The following is a 22,963-nucleotide window of genomic DNA, read 5'->3' as shown; positions in this document are numbered from 1 at the left end:
TAAAGAAAAATGAAAAATGACACGATAGCAAATTGCAGTGTGTGGTCCTGGGTGGGGTCTTGGATCAGGTAGATTAAGTGCCATAAAAAATCCCCACTATTGAAGTTCTCTTACAGCCTAGTTGAACTTGTAGGACTCTACGCGTTGATGTCGAGGCATATTTTGTGCCTTCTTCAGTACTACTTCCTGCACATGCGCACTCTTAGGTACCTGCGCAACAATGGGCGTGCTTCGTAAGAACATCCGGGCGTCACAGGTGTTGTAAGAACATCCGGGAACTTCCCAACTGGCGCGCACTTGGCGACCACTAGCAGTAGCTTCCGGAGCGGCTGCGGTGCCTGACTGCGGCGGTGGAGTCTCAGTCTTGTGAGAGGTTTCTAAAACTGACATATGTAAAAAATGTGATTGAGGCCCAGTCCTCCAGACCCCTCTGTACTGAACAAGATTTGCGGGCTTTGCCTCCACACGTTTCTGTTCGTTCGTTTGGTTTGGCTGTAGGTTGGAAGGGAGGGAAGTGGCCGGCTGCCATGGCGAACCGCACTCCAGGTGGGGCAGCTTTCCGCAGACATGAGGGGCTAGCTGTACTGGGATGGTTCAGACTCAGAGAGAGGGAGGTTTTCCCCAAGACTATATCCTAGCAGGCTTAGAAAAAGCAGGTAGAGCCACAGAGTAGACATCCAGTGTATGGGTTATTGGCATGTTTAAAAGATTCCAGAACAAACGGAAGTTTTTTTAAAGCCGAGGGAAAACATTCAGTGGTCGGTTTGAAAACACCTAGCCCTAGCCAAAGTAAAACTGACAAATCTATCCAGGACCAGGGTATAAGCAACCAATGTTTTAAATTTCGAAGGTAGGGGCCAGGGGTTAATGCAACAGTGCCGCACCTGCCTGGCAAGCACAAGGTCCTGGGTTCAATACTTGGTACCAAAAAAAAAAAAGAAAAAATCAATGGTAAAAAAGTCAAAGGTTCTCGGAAAGAATAAAAAAATTAAAAAGGAAAAATTATATAAGGCTTTGGTTGAGTGTCACAGGGTAGAGAACTCACAAGACTCTCACTGTGCATGTGTGTGTAATAGTGTGTAATATTTTTAAGGGGAAACCAATAATTATATCATGTATGAAAGCCTCAATTAATTATACAAGAGATAAGAAACTCCCTCCCTCTGATAAAATTAACTCCTAGATGCACTACAAATATCTGAAAGATTAATAAAAATTTTTGAAGTAGCGGTGCATGGTAGAAGTCCTGATGGTGAGGATAACATTTAAATTAGGATGTAAGTCCAAAACGACTATTTTAAATGTTTTAAAAGCACTACAAACATGAAAAACCAGCAGTCTGCCATACTAATAAATGTCTGGAAGGGCACAGACACCACTTTGAGCACCTCTTGTAATGGTAGAGGCCAAAGGTAACTTACATTAATCTCATGATGTCTCTATAAATTGAGTATTAAAATATTTATATGGTTTTTTTTCTGAAGTATGTATACATTATTTGTGGTGGACTATATGTGAAAACATCATGTTGTACACTTTAAATATGTATAATACAAACGTGAGTGTTTCTAAGAACTTTTACTTGTGATTGAAACATTTTAACTATATGAAAGACATTTAAAAATACACACGTATACGCAATTCCAGTATCTCAGTGACATAATTTCTCATTTGTTTGAAATCTTTTAATAGTTTTATCCATATGAACTTATTGCTAAGTTGATAAAACTATATTTTATGCACTTATACATTTTACAGATTTTGTAACAATAATTTGGAACTATGCCTCCTTTTTCACTTTTTTGTAGAATTTTTAAGAGCTGTGTTACATCCACTGTATTTGTATATTACATGTTTTATTTAATCATTTTCTTATTACTAGATTCCAGTGCTATTTTTTGAAATTATAAATAACTCTGCTCTATGCCACACAGAGGGGTGCCTATAATCCTAGAATCAAGAGGCTGAGGCAGGAGGATTTTGGAGAGTGCAGCGCCAGTCTGAGCGACATAGTAAGTATAAGGCCATTTTAGATTACATCACAAGATTCTATCTCAAAAAACAAAACAAAGAGGGCCGGGGATTTAGCTCAGTGGTTTTGCCACCTGCTGTGCAAGCACAAGGACCCAAGTTCAATCCCTGGCACCAAAACAAAACAAAACAAATCCAACTTCCCAGGTTAATTTGGGCCAGGGATTTAGCTCAGTGGTTTTGCCACCTGCTATGCAAGCACAAGGACCAGAGTTCGATCACCAGTACCAAAAAGAAAAAAAAAAAAGCAAAGAAACAAAAGCTAAGTCTTCTTTGAGTATATTTTTGTATATGGATTTTTCTCCTTTAAAATTTTCATACTTCTTTAATTCCAAGGTATACATATTCTTTTATTGTGTATCAAGTAATATTTTAGTATATTTGGTTTTTCCTTTTTAAAAATTATTGAATTGATATTAAATTCTAAAGTTGAAACTTAGAATTGGAGAAATAGAGCAATCCTAAATATAAATTTGGAATAGGGGTTTTACTAAGTCAAACAAGTTTATGATACTTGATAAGTATATTCAAAATGTCTCCTTAAACTGTTTTGCCAGTAACATCAGCATGGGTGTGTGCTGCAGTTTTGCTATAGCTTTTCCAACATATGTATTTTCCTGATTTTTAATAGTTTTAATAGATGTCAATTATTTCCTTATTATTATTTGACTTAATTTAACTAGTTTACTCTATGTGAAAAAGCTATGGATGTAAAGAGAACAAAAGACAAAATTTGAAGTCATTTAAAAAATCAGATACAAACGCTTTGATGTTTAGTCAGTAACTGTGGAGAAAAAATCGGAGTTCTTGGCTCTTATCTTTCCATATGTTACGTCTGTTCCTCTGCCACATGTAAAACTGGAAGAATTCTGGACAACTGCTTTATAAAATCAAAGAAACTTTAGCTAGATGAACCATTAAGAATCATCTGGTTAGGGACCAGGGATTTAGCTCAGTGGTTCCATTGCCTGCCTTGCAAGCACAAGGTCCCAAGTTTGATCTCCAGTACCAAAAAAAAAAAAAAAAAAAAAAAAGAATCATCTGGTTAAACCCTTCATTTTAATAAGATTAAATAAAAACCCATTGAGATTCAAATTATTCAAGATTTTTCAATTAGTAGGTGCCAGGGTGCAATTTAAGACCAAGGTTCCAGATCTTTCTATCAGGCATGCTGCCTTTCTGATGCAAATTCCATCTGGGGGCTAATCATGTACCTACAGTTGTCCTTGACATTTAGGCTGAGAAGTGTAAAATTTAGGCTTACTATACTAATTCTTACTAAATCAAATAAGAGAGTGAATTTCTGTGGTCTTGGACTTATGAGTCTAAAGCCAAACCTATATCTGAATAGGTTGCACAAAATGAGAAGCACATTTCATGAACTGTCTCTAATAGGCTTATGCAAAGAATTCTGCAGAAGGTGTCTTAAGCATAGTAATTCCAATGGCAGGTGATTAAATCCTCTGGAAGACTGGATCATCATGATCTTGATTTTTTTCTTGCTGTTGATTGTCTTGTTACCTATTCAATATGAGTTTGTTCACCATTTCTAGACCAAATTAGGAACTGAATTTTACAACTGAAGAAAAGCACCCATTTATCGTATCACCTTTATCATTGCATTTTCAATCTTTCTGGTTTATAAAATGTTCCCACAACCAGTAACACGAGTCTCAGACTTTAATAATCTTTGACAGCAAAAGTCATACTTCAGATTCGAGCCCAGCTTCCATGGTGTAAGCTCAAATCAGCAAAACTGCAGAAAACTGTCCTTCCTCAAATTATTTCCCTGTTTCTGATGTCCCCAGGTTAGTGCCTAATGAATATTCAGGCCCAGTCACTTTTGACCCCTGCCTTTTCTTCTTTCTTCTGAGCAGCAATGCTGCTGGATATCACTGTCTTCCCCTGATGACCACTGATAATTCATCCTACTATGGTCTCCAAGCAAGGTCATTCCTTCTCCAAATTCCTCATATCTAAAAGGTGCTAAAATCATCCACTTTATCTTGAAAATCAAGGAAAAGAAACTTAAAACAGAATAATTTACAACAGCCAGGAGAATTAAATAGGTTTAGAACTGACACATCCAAACTGAAACCATGAAACCCTGCCTCATTCCCACATCCATCCTATGGTAGGGAGGCAGATCAGGGAGGCAAGAGACAGGCGACTCTGGGTACCTCCCTACTTTGGGACTGAGGTCCAATTTTTCCCATCTTAGAGAAGGAAGTTCTTCAAACTGTCTCAACCTGGGCCTGGCATTGTTTTACTGCCCTGGAATGTGTTCTTCTCATGATGACTGACAAAGGAAACATCCATTCTCTTGGGGGTAGTGGAAATCCTGTATTTGCTTCACAGCTTACACAAGATAATCACAATAGTAGGTTGTATATATTCTGAAGTTTGGGCTATACATTCTTAAATTTATGCCTTTACAGGAAAAGAAGTCGTACTCCCTATTGGGTTATCTTGTTTTTTGGGAGCTGTTTTATAACTTTGTAAATGATTGATAATAGATAGAAATGCAAAGCATTTATTGTTTATAAACACCAAATTATTTCCTGTCTGATAGAGAGAAGCTCAGTCTCTCTCTCCTATGATGGAAAAGCCAATCTTGCCTCAATTTGCACATTCATTTTACTGTTCTTCCCCTATACACTGGACCCTCAAGGTATGACTGGCCTGACATACGAACAACTTGGGTTAATTAGGTTAATGGACCTAAGCCTGCCCTTTGTTGTCTATAGTGTGTACCCAGGTAAAATTTCAGATCTCAGCTGTATTGACTTACGACCAACTTGAGTTACAACCAGTCCTTGGAACCTGATTGAGTTTGTAAGTCAAGAGTCCACTGTATTTGTGTCTATTCTTTGTTGTTTTTTTTTTTTTGGTACCAGGGATTGAACTTGAGTCCTTGCGTTTGTGCAACAGGCAGCAAAACCACTGAGCTAATTCCCTGGCCCTTATATCTATTCTCTGGATTCTCTTTTAAACTGGTTAATACCATAACATTTTTCAAATTAATGAGCAGAGTAAAATCTTTAACAAATGTTTACTTTTGTATAGGAGGATCATGATTTTATCATTTAAAAATTATCTTTTAACACCATGTATGAGATCCTAAAATATGGTTACTCTTTGCTACCTTAAGTCTAGCTTAATTCTCATTATATTTTCCTATCAATATGAAGAATACAAAGGATCCAACTTGTGGGTATTCACTCCTAGCATAACACACATACACAGTACACATGCCCATAAACACAACCCCCCAAAATAAGCAATAATGGTTATCCATAAAACAGTTGAAAATCCATGTGTAAGAAGAGAACATTCTCTAGTGCATGGAAGACACAGTTCTGATGATCCATCAGGCAGAATGTGTACTATCTCAGCTTGAATGGTCTATTTGGGTTACTTCTCCATTTTCAGGAGTTCTTCAGGAATGTAGAATAGATGGTTTTTATTTATACCACGGATTTTTCTCAGCACTGTTATCATTTTGACCCAGATGCTTCTTCAATGTGGGAGCAGTCCTGTGCACTGTGGGAAGCTTAGCAGCTTCGCTGGCCTCTACCCATTAGATGGTAGTGTCACATACCCTAAATGGCTCCAGACACTGCCCTGGCCAAAATTGCTCCACTTGAGAATCACTGATGTATTTTATTAAAGGACACACAAAATAACTTATCCTATAGAAGAGGGAGGATCTCTCCAAAGACGTATGTATACTCAATTAACATATATCAGCATGGATGGGTCTCAGTGGTAATATTGGATGATCACAGCAAGTTACAGAATGATTTGAACAGCATGACCATATTTATGTAAATTTTAAAATCACAAAACTTACAGTGTATATTGCTTATAAGGCCATGGATGTGGGGTGAAAATCATAAAACCATGAACATGAATAGACACCAATTTAATGAGTTTCATTGTACTTAGGAAAACAGGAAGGAAATTAGGATAGGTTATGTTGAAAAGAAAAGTCAACTCTTTCTATAATGTTTTTCTCACTTTCAAAATAGGTCAAAAACACTATTGCAAATGTTACCTTTTTTGATCCGGCTAACTTATATAGAGACATTGTTATTCTAAGAGCTTTATTTGACAGACAAATCTATAAAAAGATACAAAAAATGCAGCATAAATTTTCTATAGTTCTTTGATGCTGTTATTTTTCAATCATCTGTTTTATATTGTTCATATGACTGCTTGCCTTCCTAATTAAGAGTAGCTTTGAATTGGCAGTGTTTTATACAGCAATTTTCTGGTTCAGACTCTAATGACAACCATAATATAAATGTTCTCACCTTATATTTGTGGAGTGCTTTATCTTTTCTCAGTACTCTTACATCTGTCTTCTCATTTTGTGTTCACAATTTCTTTCATCATCAATCTTAGTTTCAAATCTATTCACCATGTTAATGCATGTTTCATCTTTCTATTGCAGTTACCTTAAGTTTGGGTTACTGACCCTGAGATACCAGATCCCAGGGCAGTTTATGTAGGAAGTGACCCACAAAACACTGGTAGGTAAAGTGAGACAGGGAGAGGAAGAAGTTAAGAGGCAGCACGTGTAGAGTAGCTTACTGTTTAGGGCTATTGAGGCTCAATTTGACTCCTTTGTGTAAAGTCTTGTGGATGGCTTTCACAATAGAAAGACACAGTGAGTCATTTGTGCTGGAAGTTGGCAAAACCAGAAGTACTTATTATCAAGGCCTTTACAAGCATAGTTGGCTAACCTGTGCTCTAGAGCATAAAACTGGGAGAAGCATCCATATTTCAAGAGTTCTGAGAGTTTCCAGTGTGAAGAAATGTGCAAGAAGGAAAATATCCATAAAAATTTCATTTTTAAAGAAGTAGGTTAGGGACAAAATAGTACTTCTATAAGCACAAATATTGATCATTTGCCTTAAAAAATGATCAAGATCCAAGCAGACACTTGAGACAGTTATAACTCTACTATGGAATGTGTTGGAAACAGTTCGGACTTAGGAAAGAGTGATCATTCATTGTGACAAACAACAACTAAAGATTATGGTAGTAATTAGCCAAGACTATGTTCAGGCTGGGAACAGGAAGAGATAGTCATTGCCAATAATGACTGCAGAAAACTAAGGAAGCTTACCTGTCATTCCAGGAGAGGAGAAAACAAAAACAACAAAACTAAAATCCGTGAATGAAAGGGAACATGTAGTGTTCCCTTCCTGTGTCCTCAGGGTGGTAAGGAAGACCGGAGAAGGAAAATCTACCTACTGCAGGTAGGTTTAGAAGGTATCTAAAAGTGATAGCTATTTTTGTTAAATTAATAGACTGGTTTTTAGAATTTAGTTTTACAGAAATTTGAGTCAGTAGTACAGGGTTCCCATAAATTTTCTTCTCCACAGTTTCCCTTAATATTAACTTCTTGCATTAGTGTGGTATATTTGATACAGTTAAGGAACCAACACTTTTATATGTTTTATTAAGTAAAGACTGTAGTTTACATTAAGGTTCACTCTGTGTTGTGTAATTCTATGAATTTTGACAAATGCATAATGTTATATATCCATCCTAATAGTATTGTATGGAATAATTTCTTTATGCTGAAACTTCCCTGTTCTTCATATATTTACACCTCCCCTCCCATTCGCCCCCAAATCTAATAACCTAATAACCTGGTGACACCTGATGCTTTCTAGTGTATACCTATATCTATATCTACATCTACATCTACATATGTGTACTCGCACTGCAAGGAATTGAACACAGGTCCTCCAGCATGGTAGGCAGTGCTCTACCACTGAGCTCTAAGCTCACTCCCTAGCCCAAGTGCCTGTAATTTGGCCTTTTCCAGATGTCATACAGTTGGAGTAATACAGTAGGGAGGATTTTTAGGCCAAATACTTTCAATTAGGAATATGTATGGAAGGCTTCTCCATGCATCTCCCCTCTCCCCCCTTACTGGAAGTTGAATACAGGAAGCACTGAACTTCATTCTTAACCCTTTTCAATTTTATTTTGAGATCTGATCTCACCAAGTTACCCAAGCTAGTCTCGAACATGTGGTCTTCTTGCCGCATCCTTCTAAGTACCTGAAGTTAACAGCATGTGCCACCACACCTGGCTTCTTTGCATGTATATTTCCTTTTGTTTTGTTGCTGATATTCAGTCCTGGAGATTGAACCCAAGGCCTTGGACATACTAGGCAAGCAGGCTACCACTACACTACATACCAGCCCCTCTTTTGATGTTGTTATTGCTTTTTTCATTGCTTCATGATATTCCATTGTATGAATGTACTAAAGGTTGTTCATCCGCTCACTTATTGATATCATTTGGTTGTTTCTAGTTTCTGGCATTTTATTTCTCCTATATATTTTGTAGATTGTATCTTGCAGGGAATTGGTCCATTTCATTTAAATTATCAAATTTGTGACATAGTGTAGCTGACCCACCCCACTGGCCATGTCAAGCCTTCTACTGGGACCTAGACCTGGTACTTTGTTCTTCTTGACCTGGGGGCAAGCAAGGATGAATGACAAAGAGACGTGAATCCCTTTAACTTTGGGCAGCTGGGGGCTCTTGCCTCTTAGGAGCCCCAGCATCTGGCCCATCTTGCATTTATTCACCTAAACACTGGTACAAGCAATCAAAGTAGCACAAGGTTCATCTGCTTTCCAATATCCACTTGTACTTATTCCGGTAAACAACTTAATCTTAGGTGTTCTAGCTTTTCCCTGGAACCTGCAACATGGAGTCACCCTGGATGCAGCCTTTCTCCTTTGTGCTCAGAGAGGCCAGTTAGGCCTCACTTCTCTGATCTCTGACAGCATAGAGTTGTTCATAATACTCTTAATTATCTTCTTCATTTCAATGAGCTCAGTATTGATGTCCTCTCTTGTTTGTGATATTAGTAATTGACCTCTTTCTCTCTTTGTCTTGATTAGCCTGGTTAGGATTTATTGATTTCAGTGATCTTCAAAGAACCATATTCTGTTTTTAGCAATATTTAAAATTTTTTTTATTTTTCAATTGTATTGATTTATGCAATAATTTTTATTGTTTTTTTTTCTTTTGTTTGCATTCATTTTATTTCTTTATTTATTTGGGTACTGGGGATCGAACTTAAGACCTTGCACTTGTGAGGCAGGTGGCGGAACCACTGAGCTAAATCCCCGGCCCTTGCATTCATTTTATATTGCTCTCATTTGTGTAGCTTCCTAGAGGGGAAGCTTAGATTACTGTTTCTTTTTTTCTAATACTATGCTTTCAATTTTATCAATTTTCCTCTATGCACTGGTTTTGCTGCATTCAATATATTTTGATAATTTGTGTTCTCCTCATTTACTTTAAAATAGTTTGAAGTTTCTTGAGACTCTCTTGTTAAATGTTATTTGGAAGTGTGTTACAGTCTAAATATTTTGGGAATTTTCTAGCTATGTTTCTATTATTGATATCTAGCTTAATTTCATTGTAGTACAAGAACAAACTACGATTTGTTAACATCTGTCCTGTGGCCTAGAATGTGGTCTGTCTTAGTAAATGTTCCATGTGAGCTTCAAGAGAATTTGTTCTGCTTTGTTGGATGAAGTATTTATTAAATGTCAGTTACATCCAATGAACTGATGGTGGCCTTTCATTCAACTATGCACTCCCATTTTTTCTTTCAGCTGCATCTATCAATTACTGATTGAAGAGTGTTGAAGTTTCCAACTATAATAATGTATGTGTCTATTTCTTCTTGTAGCTCTAATGGTCTTTTTTTCCCACATATTTTGTTAATCCGTTGTTCAGGGGCATATAGGTTAAGATTTACTATGCCTTCTTGGAGAGCTGACTCCATTTATCATTATCTATCACAATTCTTTATCCCTGATTATTTCTTGAAGTCTGCTTTGTCTGAAATTGATATTGCTAGTTCAGATTTCATTTGGTTGTGTTGCCATGGTATATCATCTTTCTCTATCCTTCCACTTTTAATTATGTCAAATGGAATTATGTAGAATAGAAAAGCTATACTTGAATTTTTTTCAAAAGTATACTCTGACAGTCTTTACATTTAAACTGATATATTTAGGTAATTCATATTTAAAATAATCATTGATATAGTTCAGTTAATCTCTACCATGCTTGTGTTTTCTAGTCATGACAGTTTTTCATTTCTTTAAAAATCTTCCCTCATTTTTCTTTTTGTGCTTTGTTAATTTTTAAAATTTAAGCTGTTTTATTGGTACATTTTAGGTATATGATTCATTTCCATTTATCATTGGGTGTTTGTACCTGTGCATGACATATCTTGATTCTTATTTTTTCCCCATTACCTGTGTGCCCTTCAGCCCCTCCACCCTTCCCTATTTTCATAGACATCATTTCCGTTTATTTTTTCTTTTCTCATAGTTTTTCCTTTCTCCCTTTTCCTTTCCCCTTCCCCTCCCTTCACCCCTTCGTCTTTGGACCTTTTTTCCTCTTTCAAATTATCAATTATTCATTTTAATCATCTTAACCCTCATTTACACTATCAGTTTCTCACACTAGTGAAACTATTTGGTGTTTACACGTGTGTCCTATTTATTTCACTTAAGAGTATGGCCTTGATATGCATCCATCTAGCTATAAATGACTCTAGTTTTTCATTCTTTATGGCTGAGTAGTACTCCATTTTATTAAAAAACTCCACCTTTTCTTTATCCAGGTTCCAGCTGATGGGCACTTGGGCTGCTTCCAAGCTTTAGCTATTACAAACTGTGCCGCTATGAACATGGGGACACATATATCACTGTGGTATGATTCTTTTATTTCTTTGGGGAAGATACCCAGCAGGGGACTAGCTGGGTCAAATGGGACCTCTAGCCCTAGTTCTTTGAGGTATCTCCATACTGATTTCCACAGCGGTTGCACCAGTCTACACTCCCACCCTCAATGGAGAAGGGTTCCTTTCTCCCCACAACCCTGCCAGCATTTGTGATTGGATGATTTCTTGATAGCAGCCATTCTTTGTGGTGTGAGGTGGAACCTCAGTGTTGTTTTCATCTGCATCTCTTGAATGATGAGTGATGTTGAACATTTTTTCATATATTGGTTTGCTGCTTTTACTTCTTTGAGAAATGTCTGTTCCCTTCAGGTGCCCATTTTTGAATTGGGTCTTTGAATCTGGGGGGTCAGATTTTTTCCAATTCTTTATATATTCTAGAGAGTAGTCCCTCTGTCATTTTCCTTGCCTTGTTTCTTTAATGAATACATTTTCTCTCTTCACTTAGCATATCAATTATACCTTTTAACAATGTGAGTGTGGGACAAGGTTTTAGCTCAGTGGTTTTGCCGCCTGCTGCGCAAGTGCAAGGACCAGAGTTCAATCCCCAGTACCAAAATGAAAAATTAAATAAATGAAAATTTTAAAAAAATGTTAGTGTTTTTCATAGAGTTTGCAATATATATTTACAGTTTATCTAAGACCACCAAGTCTAAGTTGTTAGTTTCAAATAACATTATACTGCTTCTTTGCTAACATAGGTACCTTATAGCAGAGCACTCTCAATTCCCCCATGCTACTACTCCCTATGCCAGTGGTGGCAAGCCTATGGCACTTGTGCTGCAGCAGGCTGTTTGTATCATTGAAAGCTATAAAAGTTTCACCATCCCTGCCACTGTTGCTATCACTGATTCCACTCATTCTTAAATTATATGCACCCAATATATTGTTGCTACTAGTACTTTGAGCAGTTATCTAATAGATTAAGAATAAAATGTTCTATTATACCTTTCTTTATTCCTCTCCAATGCCCTTTCCTTCTCCGTTCCCTTGTTACTCTCCTCCTCTCCCCACACTTTCTCCTCCCTCTCTCCTCTCTTTCTTCCTTCCTACCTTTCTTAGTTCCTTCTTTCCTTTCTGCTTCCTTGGTCTCTCTCTTGTCATATTTGATTTCTATCTCTAAAGAACTTATTGGAACATTTCTTGTCTAGCATATCTGTTGGCATTACATTTCTTCAGTTGTTATCTGAAAAACATTTTTTTCTTTATGTCAGAAGGAAATTTTTGGCGTACAAAGAATTTTAGCATTGTGTGCATGGGTTATTTGTTTCAACACCTTAAATATTTTACTGCATTCTCTTCTTACTTACATGATTTCTGAGAACGCTGGTGTAATTCTTTGTTGTTCAGTAGGTAAGGTCTTATCTCCCTGCATTTTACAAGATTTTCTTTGTTTTTGATATTTACACATTGAATTTGATATGTGCACTTATAATTTTTTCTGTATTTACCTTGCTTATTGTTGTAAAGGTTCTTGAACCTGAGATTTGGTGTGTGTCCTTAATTTTAGAAAATTCTGAGCTACTATTACTTCAGTTATTTTTCATGGTCCTCTCTTCTTCTAGAGTTCCCATTATGGGCATGTTATGCCTTTTGTAATTGTCCCACAATTCTTGAATGTTCTGGAGGTTTTTTTTATTCTTTTGTTTTCTCTTTGTCTTTCAGCCTAGGGAGTTTTGATTGACTTATCATTCAGCTCACTGATCTTTTCCCCAGTCATTTCTAACCTGATCATCCTTCAAGGCATTCTTCATTTCTGCCACAATGTATTTTTGTATCTCCCATTTCCTTTTGATTCTTTGTTAGAGTTTCCATTTCTTTTTGATTATGTTACTGAACTGTTCTTTTTTATATGTATTAATTTTAAGGTATAGTAGTTTTAAAAAATGCTGGTTTTCATTGTGGGATTTTCATACAGGCATATAACATATTTTAATCATATCCAGCCCCCTATTACCCTGCCTCACACCTACTTCTTCCTCTTCTTTATTCCCTTTCTCTGGTCAAGTAGTGTCCCTCCTGCTTTTGTGTCTTTTTGGTAAAATCCATGTACTTATCTTTCTAAGTTTGGCTTATTTCACTTAATGTGATCGTCTTTATGTCCATCCATTTTCCCACAAATGACATAATTTTGTTTCTTCTATGGCTGAATCGCACTCCATTGTGTGTACATATCGTATTTTCTTCAACCAGTGATCTGTTGATTTTCATCTAGAGTGATTCCATATCTTGGCTATTTTGAATTTGTGCCACAATAAATAGATATACAATTTCTCTATAGCATACTGACTTTAATTCTTCTGTTATTCATGTGTTCTTAAAAGTTTTCAACTTTTTCCATTGGTTCTTGCTCTGATTCAACTCTACTCATTGCCATTTGATTCTGGCACCATCTGTAATTCACAAGTTAATTGTTTAGCCCTCCACAAGACTGCCTCTTACTCTAGATGCCAGCAGCAAGTGTGGTCCCCATATTTCCTATGCTTCTGACTAACAAAGTATAAATTTTGAAGTCCCAACAACCACTCCAATTTTGATAATTCAGTCTAATGATTCACAGAACACATTAAAAATGCTGTACTGCTGGGGATTTACCTCAGTGGTTCTGCCACCTGTCTCGCAAGTGCAGCTTCCCGAAAATGCTGTTCTTTCAGATACAGTTTTATTATGAAGGAAACACACAAGAAAAGTTCTGGAAGGGCCTGGATTCAGTGCTCTTGTATCCTTTCTACGGAATCTGGATGTGGCATTATCTGTGCACCATAATGTGTTCATGATTTGGGATTCTCCACTCGGTGTCCAGAGTTTTTGTATGGGCTGTCATCACACAGGCATGACTGTGTAAACCACTGGGCATGTGACTAAGTTCAATCTTCAGTCCTTTCTCCTCCATGGAGGTCAGACTGGCCCAGGATTCCAGCCTTCTAATCATGAGTTTGGTCTCTCTAGTGACCAGCCCTGATCCTGAAGCTAATTAGACATCTACAATGACTCATTTTATTAAGATCAACATTAACACATGCATGCCCATAACTGAGGAAGTTCCAAGGGATTTTGAAATTCTTTGCCAGGAATGGGATCAAAGACCAAATAAATTTTTTAGCATACCATAAAACCTTTAATATATCAATCACAGTTGTTGTAAGCTTCTTATCTGACAATTTCAAAATCTGAGTTATATCTGAATCCAGTACTGATGCTCATTCTGGTTCTTCAGATCACATTTTCTTCTTGCCTTTAGTATATCCAAAATTTTGTTGTTGGGCACTGAGACAGTCAGGCTATCAGTATAAAAATGATATTAGTCTGGCCAGGACCTGGGTGTTTCCTGTTTAAAGTTTATCATAACTGTGCCCCAAAGATTCCATTTTTCTCTAATTTCCCATTGTTTGCCACTTCCATGCTGTCTCCAAGTCTCCTAAGAACCTCTTCTTAAATAGAATGTCTCTCTTAGGTGTCTCATTTGTAACCCACTGTTTTAATATAGGAGCTCTGTCAGTGTAGGGATAAGAGTTTGAGGAAGGGAAGCATTCCACCTTAAAATTATATATCAGTTTTTTTAATGGACTTGAGTTCCCGAGTTGTAGCCATCAGTAACTTTTCTCAACTTTTCTTTCCTATTACACAAAACAGAAAATCTAGAAAGACTAACAATGTCTAGTTGCTCTTCTTCTTCATCAGGTAAGGCTGTAGCAAAGTAGCTTCCCTTGAGCACAATCTCATTAGAGAAAGTAGAACTGTCTGGGCTTATTTCAAAATGGTTACTTCTGTTCTTCACTGCTCACAGAAGAGAAGATTGTCTCTCATATTTGACTCACCCCTGGTGGGTCTTCTGAAAGCCAAACCCACAGCAGTATTATAGGAGGCCCCCTAAAACTGGGTACAGTGGATTTTAACTCTGGGGTTAGTCTGAAGTCAGCTTTCAGCAGTTCATCAGTTGCTGTTTATTTGTTCCTACCAGTTTCTATCTCCATATGTCTCTGTTCCCGTTAAACTGTGATTCTCTATATTTGCATGTCTGTCTGTTTTTTGCTGTGGCAGTTTGTGATGTGCCCTCAGTGCTCTTGCAGATCTAATTAAAGTTGCTGATTTTTAGTTTGTTCAGCTGATTTCGTATAGTCAGAACAGGAAAGATAATTTCAGAGCTCTTTGTGTGTCAGAGCTAATCAGGAGGCATGACCAGTATGCAACTAGAAGCAGGGGTCTGAAATCCATATGTACTTAGGCCATGGCCCATGGGGACAGGCATATTGATTACTTCCAGTTGTCACTGACTCCTTCATAAAACCAGCCTTTCAGCTAAACTGCATTCTACAAATGTACCACTTGCTACATTACTGGTCAATTAAATGCAGTCTTCAAAAGAAAGACCTTTTAGTGAAATTTGGCTTTGTGATTTGAACTGGCCTTTTTGTTTCCACTCTGTCCAATCCCAGAGGCCTTTTCTCCTGATGAATGTGTTTCTCATACGTTCTGTGCATCACTATTACTCTTAATGTATTCTAGAACATGATTTTTCTGTCTTGTAAGCATCTCCAACCCAACTTATGAGTTTTCAGCTCTTTGGATTTAAATCAGAAACATTTTAGTAAGTCTGAGCCCTAGAGACCTACTACTAATAAGACTATCACTAGGATGAATGGATAAAGGGGTGTGTGTGTGTTCAAACCTGTATCAGTGATTTTATAAATTTATACCTATGTTATAAATTTATGTATCTGATTTCTATGCTAGGTCTAGTAATATATATGTACATGTATATACACTTATCTAAATCTTTTTGAACAATTATTTAATAAGAATTATTTAATACCTATCTTTGTAAGCACATTTATAAACTTTTGACATGAGATTTGTAAGTTCCTAACCAGCATTAATATTATATTAAGAAATTTGTAATAAAAGTGTCTAACATTTCTTTTCATAAAATATATAACAGTTTAGAAAAATAGTGTATTTTAAGGCATATGTGGAGCAAACTGACATATTCTTTCATCTACAAAAGTTGCAAGAAGTTCATGAGAAACAAAAAGATTGAGTTGTCAGTATTCATAGCGCTTCTTTCTGTTCATTTATTACTTTGTGCACCAGCATATTCTGGTAAATGCTTAATAACTGGCTCTCCCAAAAGAAATGCCCCAAATGTGGAATCTATTAACTTCTTTAGTGCAAATACCCCTATAACGGTCAATTCCAGGGCCGCTTAACACTGAGTAGCAGAGGCATGCACTAATCAGATCTCATTAGGTCCTAAGGACTGACTGGAGGATTTGCTGCCTGTAAACAGGAGACAAAGGATTGTTAGGGGCATCATAACTGTCTGAGAGTGTTGGGAGCAATGCTACATAATTCTAGGGAAAAATCATTTGAGTAGGCCTATTTCTCCTGCCTACAGCCCAGCTAGGATATTCCAGACATAATTGCATTTTGGCCTCTGGTCAAAACTGAGACCTCAGTGATCCCCCCCAGAAGCTGCAATCTCCAGGACAAGACCACACCTGTGGGAGATGCCAGGGAGGAACCAAATCTTCATCTGCATAATTCCTCATTGTTCTTAGATTTCCACTGCCCCCCAGCTTTTTGTTACACCTTGTTTATCCCAATGCGAAGTACTGAACTCTATTTTTCACTTGTTACATTTGTTTCTCCATGTACTGAATAAAAGGTGCTGCAAGCTAGAGGGTTTTTGTCTTTGCCACCCAGAGCAGCACTGATCAGACCCAAAGCTCAGCTTCTTCTCAGTCTCATTTGTCTACCTTTCTTGTAATTCACTGTGTGCTGCCTTGGCTCACAAGAGACTAGGACTTACTGAAGAGGTTCTGGTAATGTCCCCTTCCCCATTTCCCTACATGAGAGTGTTCATATTTTACAAAGATGAGGGGAAAGTCAGAGGTTGGGGCTGGTGAGGCTTCTCAGTGATTTTTCATGGAGATTTTGCTGGTTTCTGAGTGACGATGTGGGCTTTAAAATATATGGACCATTTGATTTTCAGATACCTAGGCAATCAAGGTGACATTTGTGTTATCATGCTTTTTGTGTGTCAGGTAGGAAAAAAATTGTCAGTTGGGAAATAATGCTGTTTTTTATTCCTTAGCATTTAGAGTTTAAATATAATGACTTTAGTAATAATCCCACTAATAACTACATGTGTCTTAGTAAGATATACTATTTTTTCCACGGTATTGACCATTTAATCATTGAAGGTGTTATGTGAAGAGAATATGATGACTCTGAGAATGTTGCTGGTACTGAAGTTTTGATGGGATCCAAAAAGTATTAACGGTTCCCTAATGATGAAAGTGGACCAACGTTATTTGTTGGTATCTTGATAGAACAGACTGTGTCCTTAAATGTATTTATCACATGGATCTACTTAGATTCCACTCAAGACATCACTGTGTACATACATGTTTATTAATGGAGCTTTCCAGGTATCCAGGCAAGTGATAAGGAAGGATAGATAACACCCTTGACGAACACTGAGAAACCATGAAATTAGAACTGACACTGGCACTTGTGTTCTCAAGTCTTTTGCTCTCCCATCAAGCTCTTTTCAAGTGCATGGAGATGAGCTGTTGTTACATTTCTCATTAAAGATGTTGTTTCCAGATATCAAGGTAATTAATGATACTGTTGAAATTCTTCTACTGAAATTGTTTTTGGTATGTGTGTGGATCAAATAATGGCCAGCTTAAGTGGGAATGCTCATCTTAACTGAGGGTGATTCTGGGTGTGGGTGACCCACCTAAGGATTGTTGCCAGAACTGCATAAAAGGAGGGTAGGAGGGGAGGAATGCTGGCTGCTGATTTCCCAGAAGAAGCTTTGTTGGAGCTGGAACTCAGTGGCTTTTCTTGCTGTTGCTCCCTCAGTGGGTGGGTGGGGGGTGCTGGTCTTTGCCTTTGTCTTGAGCATCACTTCCTGGCTCCAGTGCAGATCCCTCAGTGTTCTGGCACAGATTGTTCACTCTGCCGGCATAGACTTTTGAGCTTCTACCACTGGCCCTTGGGCCTTTTGGTGCAGATTCTTGGTATGAACTTGCATGAGACATTGCTGAGGGCTGTAGGCCTCTTGCTGGACTCATGTGGAATATTATGTGGAAAGATCTATTGCACTTTTCTGGGTTTGACTTTTTGGGAGAATATTGTAAGACAGTCCTATAAATTTGTATATCCTGTGGTAAATCTGTTTCCTTGGAAACACCAACTAGAGCAGTATGTTTATAGGTAAAAAATAAATTTGTAACAGTAAACATGGATTTTTCTTTATTTGCAGGTATAGACATGCAATAAGATGTGCACCAAACACTGGGATTTTTAGATTTCTGTCAAGACCTTATAGTAACCCTTTCAATGGTTGGTCAGCACACCATGTAGGTAGGTGGTTTCATGTAGGTTCTGATGTAGGCCCAAACCACAGCACAGCTTGGCATCTTACTGGTTTTACCTTCTCAAATATTCTTAAAGATGTATTTTCTAAAGCCTTTGCAGATTTCTATCATGAGATCGCAGTTAATCTAACATCAGCCTTTAATGGCAGACATTGCTGTTATGCAAACAAGTGCTGATGTAGACCAAAACTAAAGCACAGACCACCTGATCTTCAGATCATATGAGGCAAGTGAAGTTATGGTTTCCCTACCACTTGCCATCATGATTTCTTTGCCAGTATTCAGGTGAGAAATAATAACATCCTTAGGAACACTTGAAACCATGCAGTTTCTTTTCTGTATTTCAGAGAGAATGTGTAACCCTGTGAGGAGGTTGCACATATCCAAGTATTTATCACATAGTCCCAACTATAGTAATCATAGGAACTAGGCAGGTATTCCAGGAAGAAATGTCTTATCTGACATTATCCTTGACCTTGGAGAACTACAAGAATCCAGGTAGAGTCCTGTGATCATGGATGTAATAGAAGCTATTCAACAGTTCCTGGTAGGTTGTGTCTTGATTCCTGTCAAGGGTTAACAGTGAACTTAAAAAGTTCATTATCAGGAGATATTTCTGTATTAGAGTAAATATTTTCATGTACAGCACATGCCAGACTGACCATTAGATCATCAAATATCTGGGTCAGTGATGTTTGTTTCCCTACAATTTTTATCATATGATTAAAAAAATGTAAGTATGTAGATAAGGAATGCAGTATTTCATATTCTAGAAACCATATTATTGCATTATCTTACATTTAGAGAGAATTTACCCTGGGAATTTCAAATGACTTTCATGTACTCAGGTTATTATTATGCATTTATGCATCATGGTAGTTAACAAGTTAAATATTAGCAATCATGAGATAATGAGGTTTGGAACAATGATGTTCATCATAAAATAATCAAGAATACAAGTAGAGTTGATGAGTCCAGGTGGAAATGAAATCTTGCAATAATGACAATAAAGAAAGTTATTTGAAGGGTCCCAGTAGAAAAGTCTTACCATACATATACTTGTCACCCATGTTTTTACATTTCCATGCAGATACGGTGGTAAGTCTCATGATGACCAACAGTGGCAGTTTGTTGTATCCATGGCCATGATGATCAAGAGGGATACTGTAAGTGTGGGGTTCTTACATTTATTTTAGCATGTTTCCCGTACATATTTAGTAAAGGAATGATTCTGTTTACCACTGCTAGTAACAATTAGCTTATTATATAAAGTTTTGATGAACTCTGAATTTAATCCTAGGAGGTGTGGAGGCATATGCAGGGATCCATGTAAGTTATTCAACTGATTCACATCACAGTATTGACCATAATTTTTTCTACAGGTAGCCAGCCAAGAGAAAATGGTGTGAAGAACAACATCTCTGACCTTGAGGTTCTAAAGATCTAAGTACTTCAGTTGGTTTCCCTGATGATGGAGGTGAAAAAAATTTTAAAATTGTCCTTTTTTTCTCCCCTCAGGTGAAAGATGATGCATCCTAAACACACATCTCGAAGTGTTGTCTAAGATTCCAGTAGTTATTAAATTATAGTGATTGAACTTAAGAATGGTAATTTATGAAATGTTATGACTAACCTGGTAAGTAAGAAATTGTCCCTACCAAGATGCCAACAAGTAACCTTCAGATTTCTTGGTAAAGTGGATGGGATATCTAACACAGTGTTACCCTGGCTTTTTGGCAGGTATTCCATTAAGTTTTATCCTAGTGTACAGGTTTGTTGACTTGAAATCATTAGAGGCATTTGTTATTTTTTGGTATTCATATCATGAATGATGCTTTTGAACTCCTGTGGTAACCTCTGTTTAGAACACAGTTCAAAATATGATTTGTCAGTAATGCTTTTTGTAAATATGAGATTGTTCTATGGACTTATTTAGAGATTGTGATAGGCTATTGTATAGGGATACAGGTCATTGACCATATTTCCTATCCTCTAGTATTGACCATGGGAATTTTGCTAGTGTTTCTTCCAAACAAGATGGTATTTCTTAGTAGGCTTTTAGCTCAGTGTTCAGCTTTAGCCATGTAATTGTGATAAGGATATGATTTGTCATGTTGAATGCCATGACCAAGGGAATGTGTCAATGTCTTCCTTGAATGACATAGGTTCCAAAATCATTTTTCATGATTTGATTTTCAAGTTCCTCTGAAGACACTGTGATTATCCTACCCATGGAAGTGAGTAAAGTCCATAGAGGGTTATGAGGTAAGTGCTGAGGTACCCTAAACCAGATCTTCATCCATAGAGGAAAGGGATGAGGGTGTCCTGACTATTACTAGATTTAGTGGTCACTGCTCCTATAAGAAATAATTTTGTCCTTCACAGTTCTAGTAAATATGAGTTTATCCTTTACATGCCATAGGGAAAATTGGTGTTTTAGCAAGGACTGCTGAGGGAGTGATTATGAACTGGTTAATTGAAATTATTGTGGAACTCTAGGACTGCAGTAAGCATAGGTTAATTTCCAGGGTGTGGAGATGACAAAATATGGGCTCTCTGACAATACTGTTTTTGTTTGGTGAATCCAAGTATCCTGAGGAGTTTGGCCGTCCTTTAGCAATGGACATTAAAAAGGGAGTGGGCTCATGTTCTGACACAGCACCTTCTATGCCAAACTGGCTTTATATTTTTCAGGTGCCCTTCAAGAGAACACAGTGATCCAGAAAAGATGGTTGTTACAGTCACCCTAGTAACAAGGTAAATGATAAAATGGTCATAGTCCAGTGAAGGCTGTTTGATCTTCTATAATCCTGGCAAGTTCCTAACTAGGTGCTCAGATGTTAAGGTCTTGGCTAGTGTATTGGTCTGGGATGAAATAGTCACTCACTAGTGACATCTCATTTCCAGCAATTCATTTTATGACTGTGTTAGGTTTTATTATATTCCCCCACTTCTGGTGATACATCTTTTCAAAACATATTATCACCTTAATATTACAAGGATACATCAAATGTCATTGCATCTTTTCTGGAATGTAATAGATGTAATATGCTTGTATTGCTACTGGTGGAGAAGAGATTCATGTAATTTTCACTGAGTCCATCTCTGAAATATTGTCCTTGGAAGGTTTTGCATCTATCACTGAAGACAGACAACACTCTCTTACAAGGCTTTATCCATGGAAGCCTGCAAGTATCTAGATAACATAAGTGGATGCTGAAACGATGAAGTGACATAGGGGATTTGGAGTTGTATAAGTGCAAATGAGACATATACCAAATCAGAAGTCTATGACAAGAGTCCATAGATGGGTGAATACATCACAGCAAGCAAAATAAGTTTGTAAAGTAGAACACTACTGACCCCTCTATAAGTGCTAATGTGGGCATTCACCACATCACAGGAAATCAGATCTTCATATACAGGGACGAGTGATGAGGATGTCCTTGACACTTGTTACTGAGGTTTTGTTACAAGTACTAATGGATGAAATGAGAGACATGATGAAAATATCTAGTGAATGCAATACTGCATTTTGTATGAGACAGAAATGAATATTGAACCTGTACAATTTCAGGGATCCATCGCATCATGGTTGGATGTAGACATGGTGGTGTTACAACACAAGAGTAAACATTGAAAAATTTACAGATGGCTCTATTACACATTTGGACATGCCAGAGAATACAATTTACATAGAATTAAGGACTCTATTAACACATAGCTGAAGGATGCCTTTCTGTTTCTGGGTGAGGGGCAGAAAAAGTCAGTGACATGGAAGAGCAAGATGAGAGCTAAATGACAGTTTTCTGTAGGTGCTTTCAAGTTAATGGAAGTGATCAACTGAATGAGTGTGTTGAAAAAACCTTGAACAAACCAAGGAAAAACAAAAGTATAAATTACAGCCCATTGGTACCCATCCAATCTTCAATATCCAGGTGGCTAGCATAAGGGTAATAGCCCAATGAGATGTTGTCATGTACTGGATTCTTATGCTGGGAAGGTCACTGTGACTGTCGAGTTCTGAGCTGACCCCACATTCACACATCAGAGACCTTATTTTCAGATGTGATTTTCATTGTTGATAGTGAAACTCTGAGGTAGTCTCCTTTATTTGGCAAGTGTGAGATTAAGGGGCTCATTCCTATCAGGGTGTAGAATCAGGTGCTAATGAATCCAGGCCGAAAGTGTGCCTTTAAACTGGCCATTGTAAAGGGGAACAAAAGAGGGTGGAGGGGGAGAGGAAAGAAGAAAGAAAGAAAAGAAAATAGAAGAAAAAATGGAAACAAAGCTTTTGTAAATAAAGGAGAAGGAGAGAGGTAGAGGGAGGGGAGGAGAATGGGAAAAAAAGAAGAAGAAAGATACATCATGAACAGGTACAAATTTCCTGTGATGAATGCTATCGTTATGTTTACCTGAAATGTACTAATAAATTTTTTGCTTCAAAAAAAACCCACCACCACCACCAACAACAAACTAGGCATTGTAGAGAAAAAGCAAGGATTCAGATAATTATCCTAGAGTAGTTCCCTGAGATACAGATTGTAACAGTTTGGCCGGTGTCTGCTCAGGAGTGTCCATTTTCTCTTCTCTGGCTTTCAGTGTGCATAAATGAGGGTCCTTGTAGTGGTGATGGACACCTGAGTAATCCCATGATGTGTGGATTGTGCAGATGGAGAAAAAGAAGGGCATAGGATAAAGTACAGGATGGGTTCTTTCGAGTGTGTTTTCTAGTGATGGGTCCAGA

The 22,963-nt window shown here is 37.5% G+C and overlaps 1 long non-coding RNA gene across 1 annotated transcript; it reads left to right on the top strand.

Moving 5' to 3' along the window:
- Positions 1–307: 307 nt before the first annotated feature.
- LOC147828413 (uncharacterized) lies at positions 308–10,163 on the top strand. The gene is made up of 3 exons (XR_015450825.1): positions 308–546; positions 1,935–2,012; positions 7,178–10,163. It is a non-coding gene; the product is annotated as an uncharacterized LOC147828413 (long non-coding RNA).
- Positions 10,164–22,963: the final 12,800 nt, after the last annotated feature.

Source organism: Heterocephalus glaber, unplaced genomic scaffold, assembly GCF_053883595.1.
Source record: "Heterocephalus glaber isolate CG9 unplaced genomic scaffold, H.glaber_assembly_v1.0 deba00001097, whole genome shotgun sequence".
NCBI classification, from domain to species: Eukaryota; Metazoa; Chordata; class Mammalia; order Rodentia; family Bathyergidae; genus Heterocephalus; species Heterocephalus glaber.
This window is presented reverse-complemented; position numbering and strand designations above follow the sequence as displayed.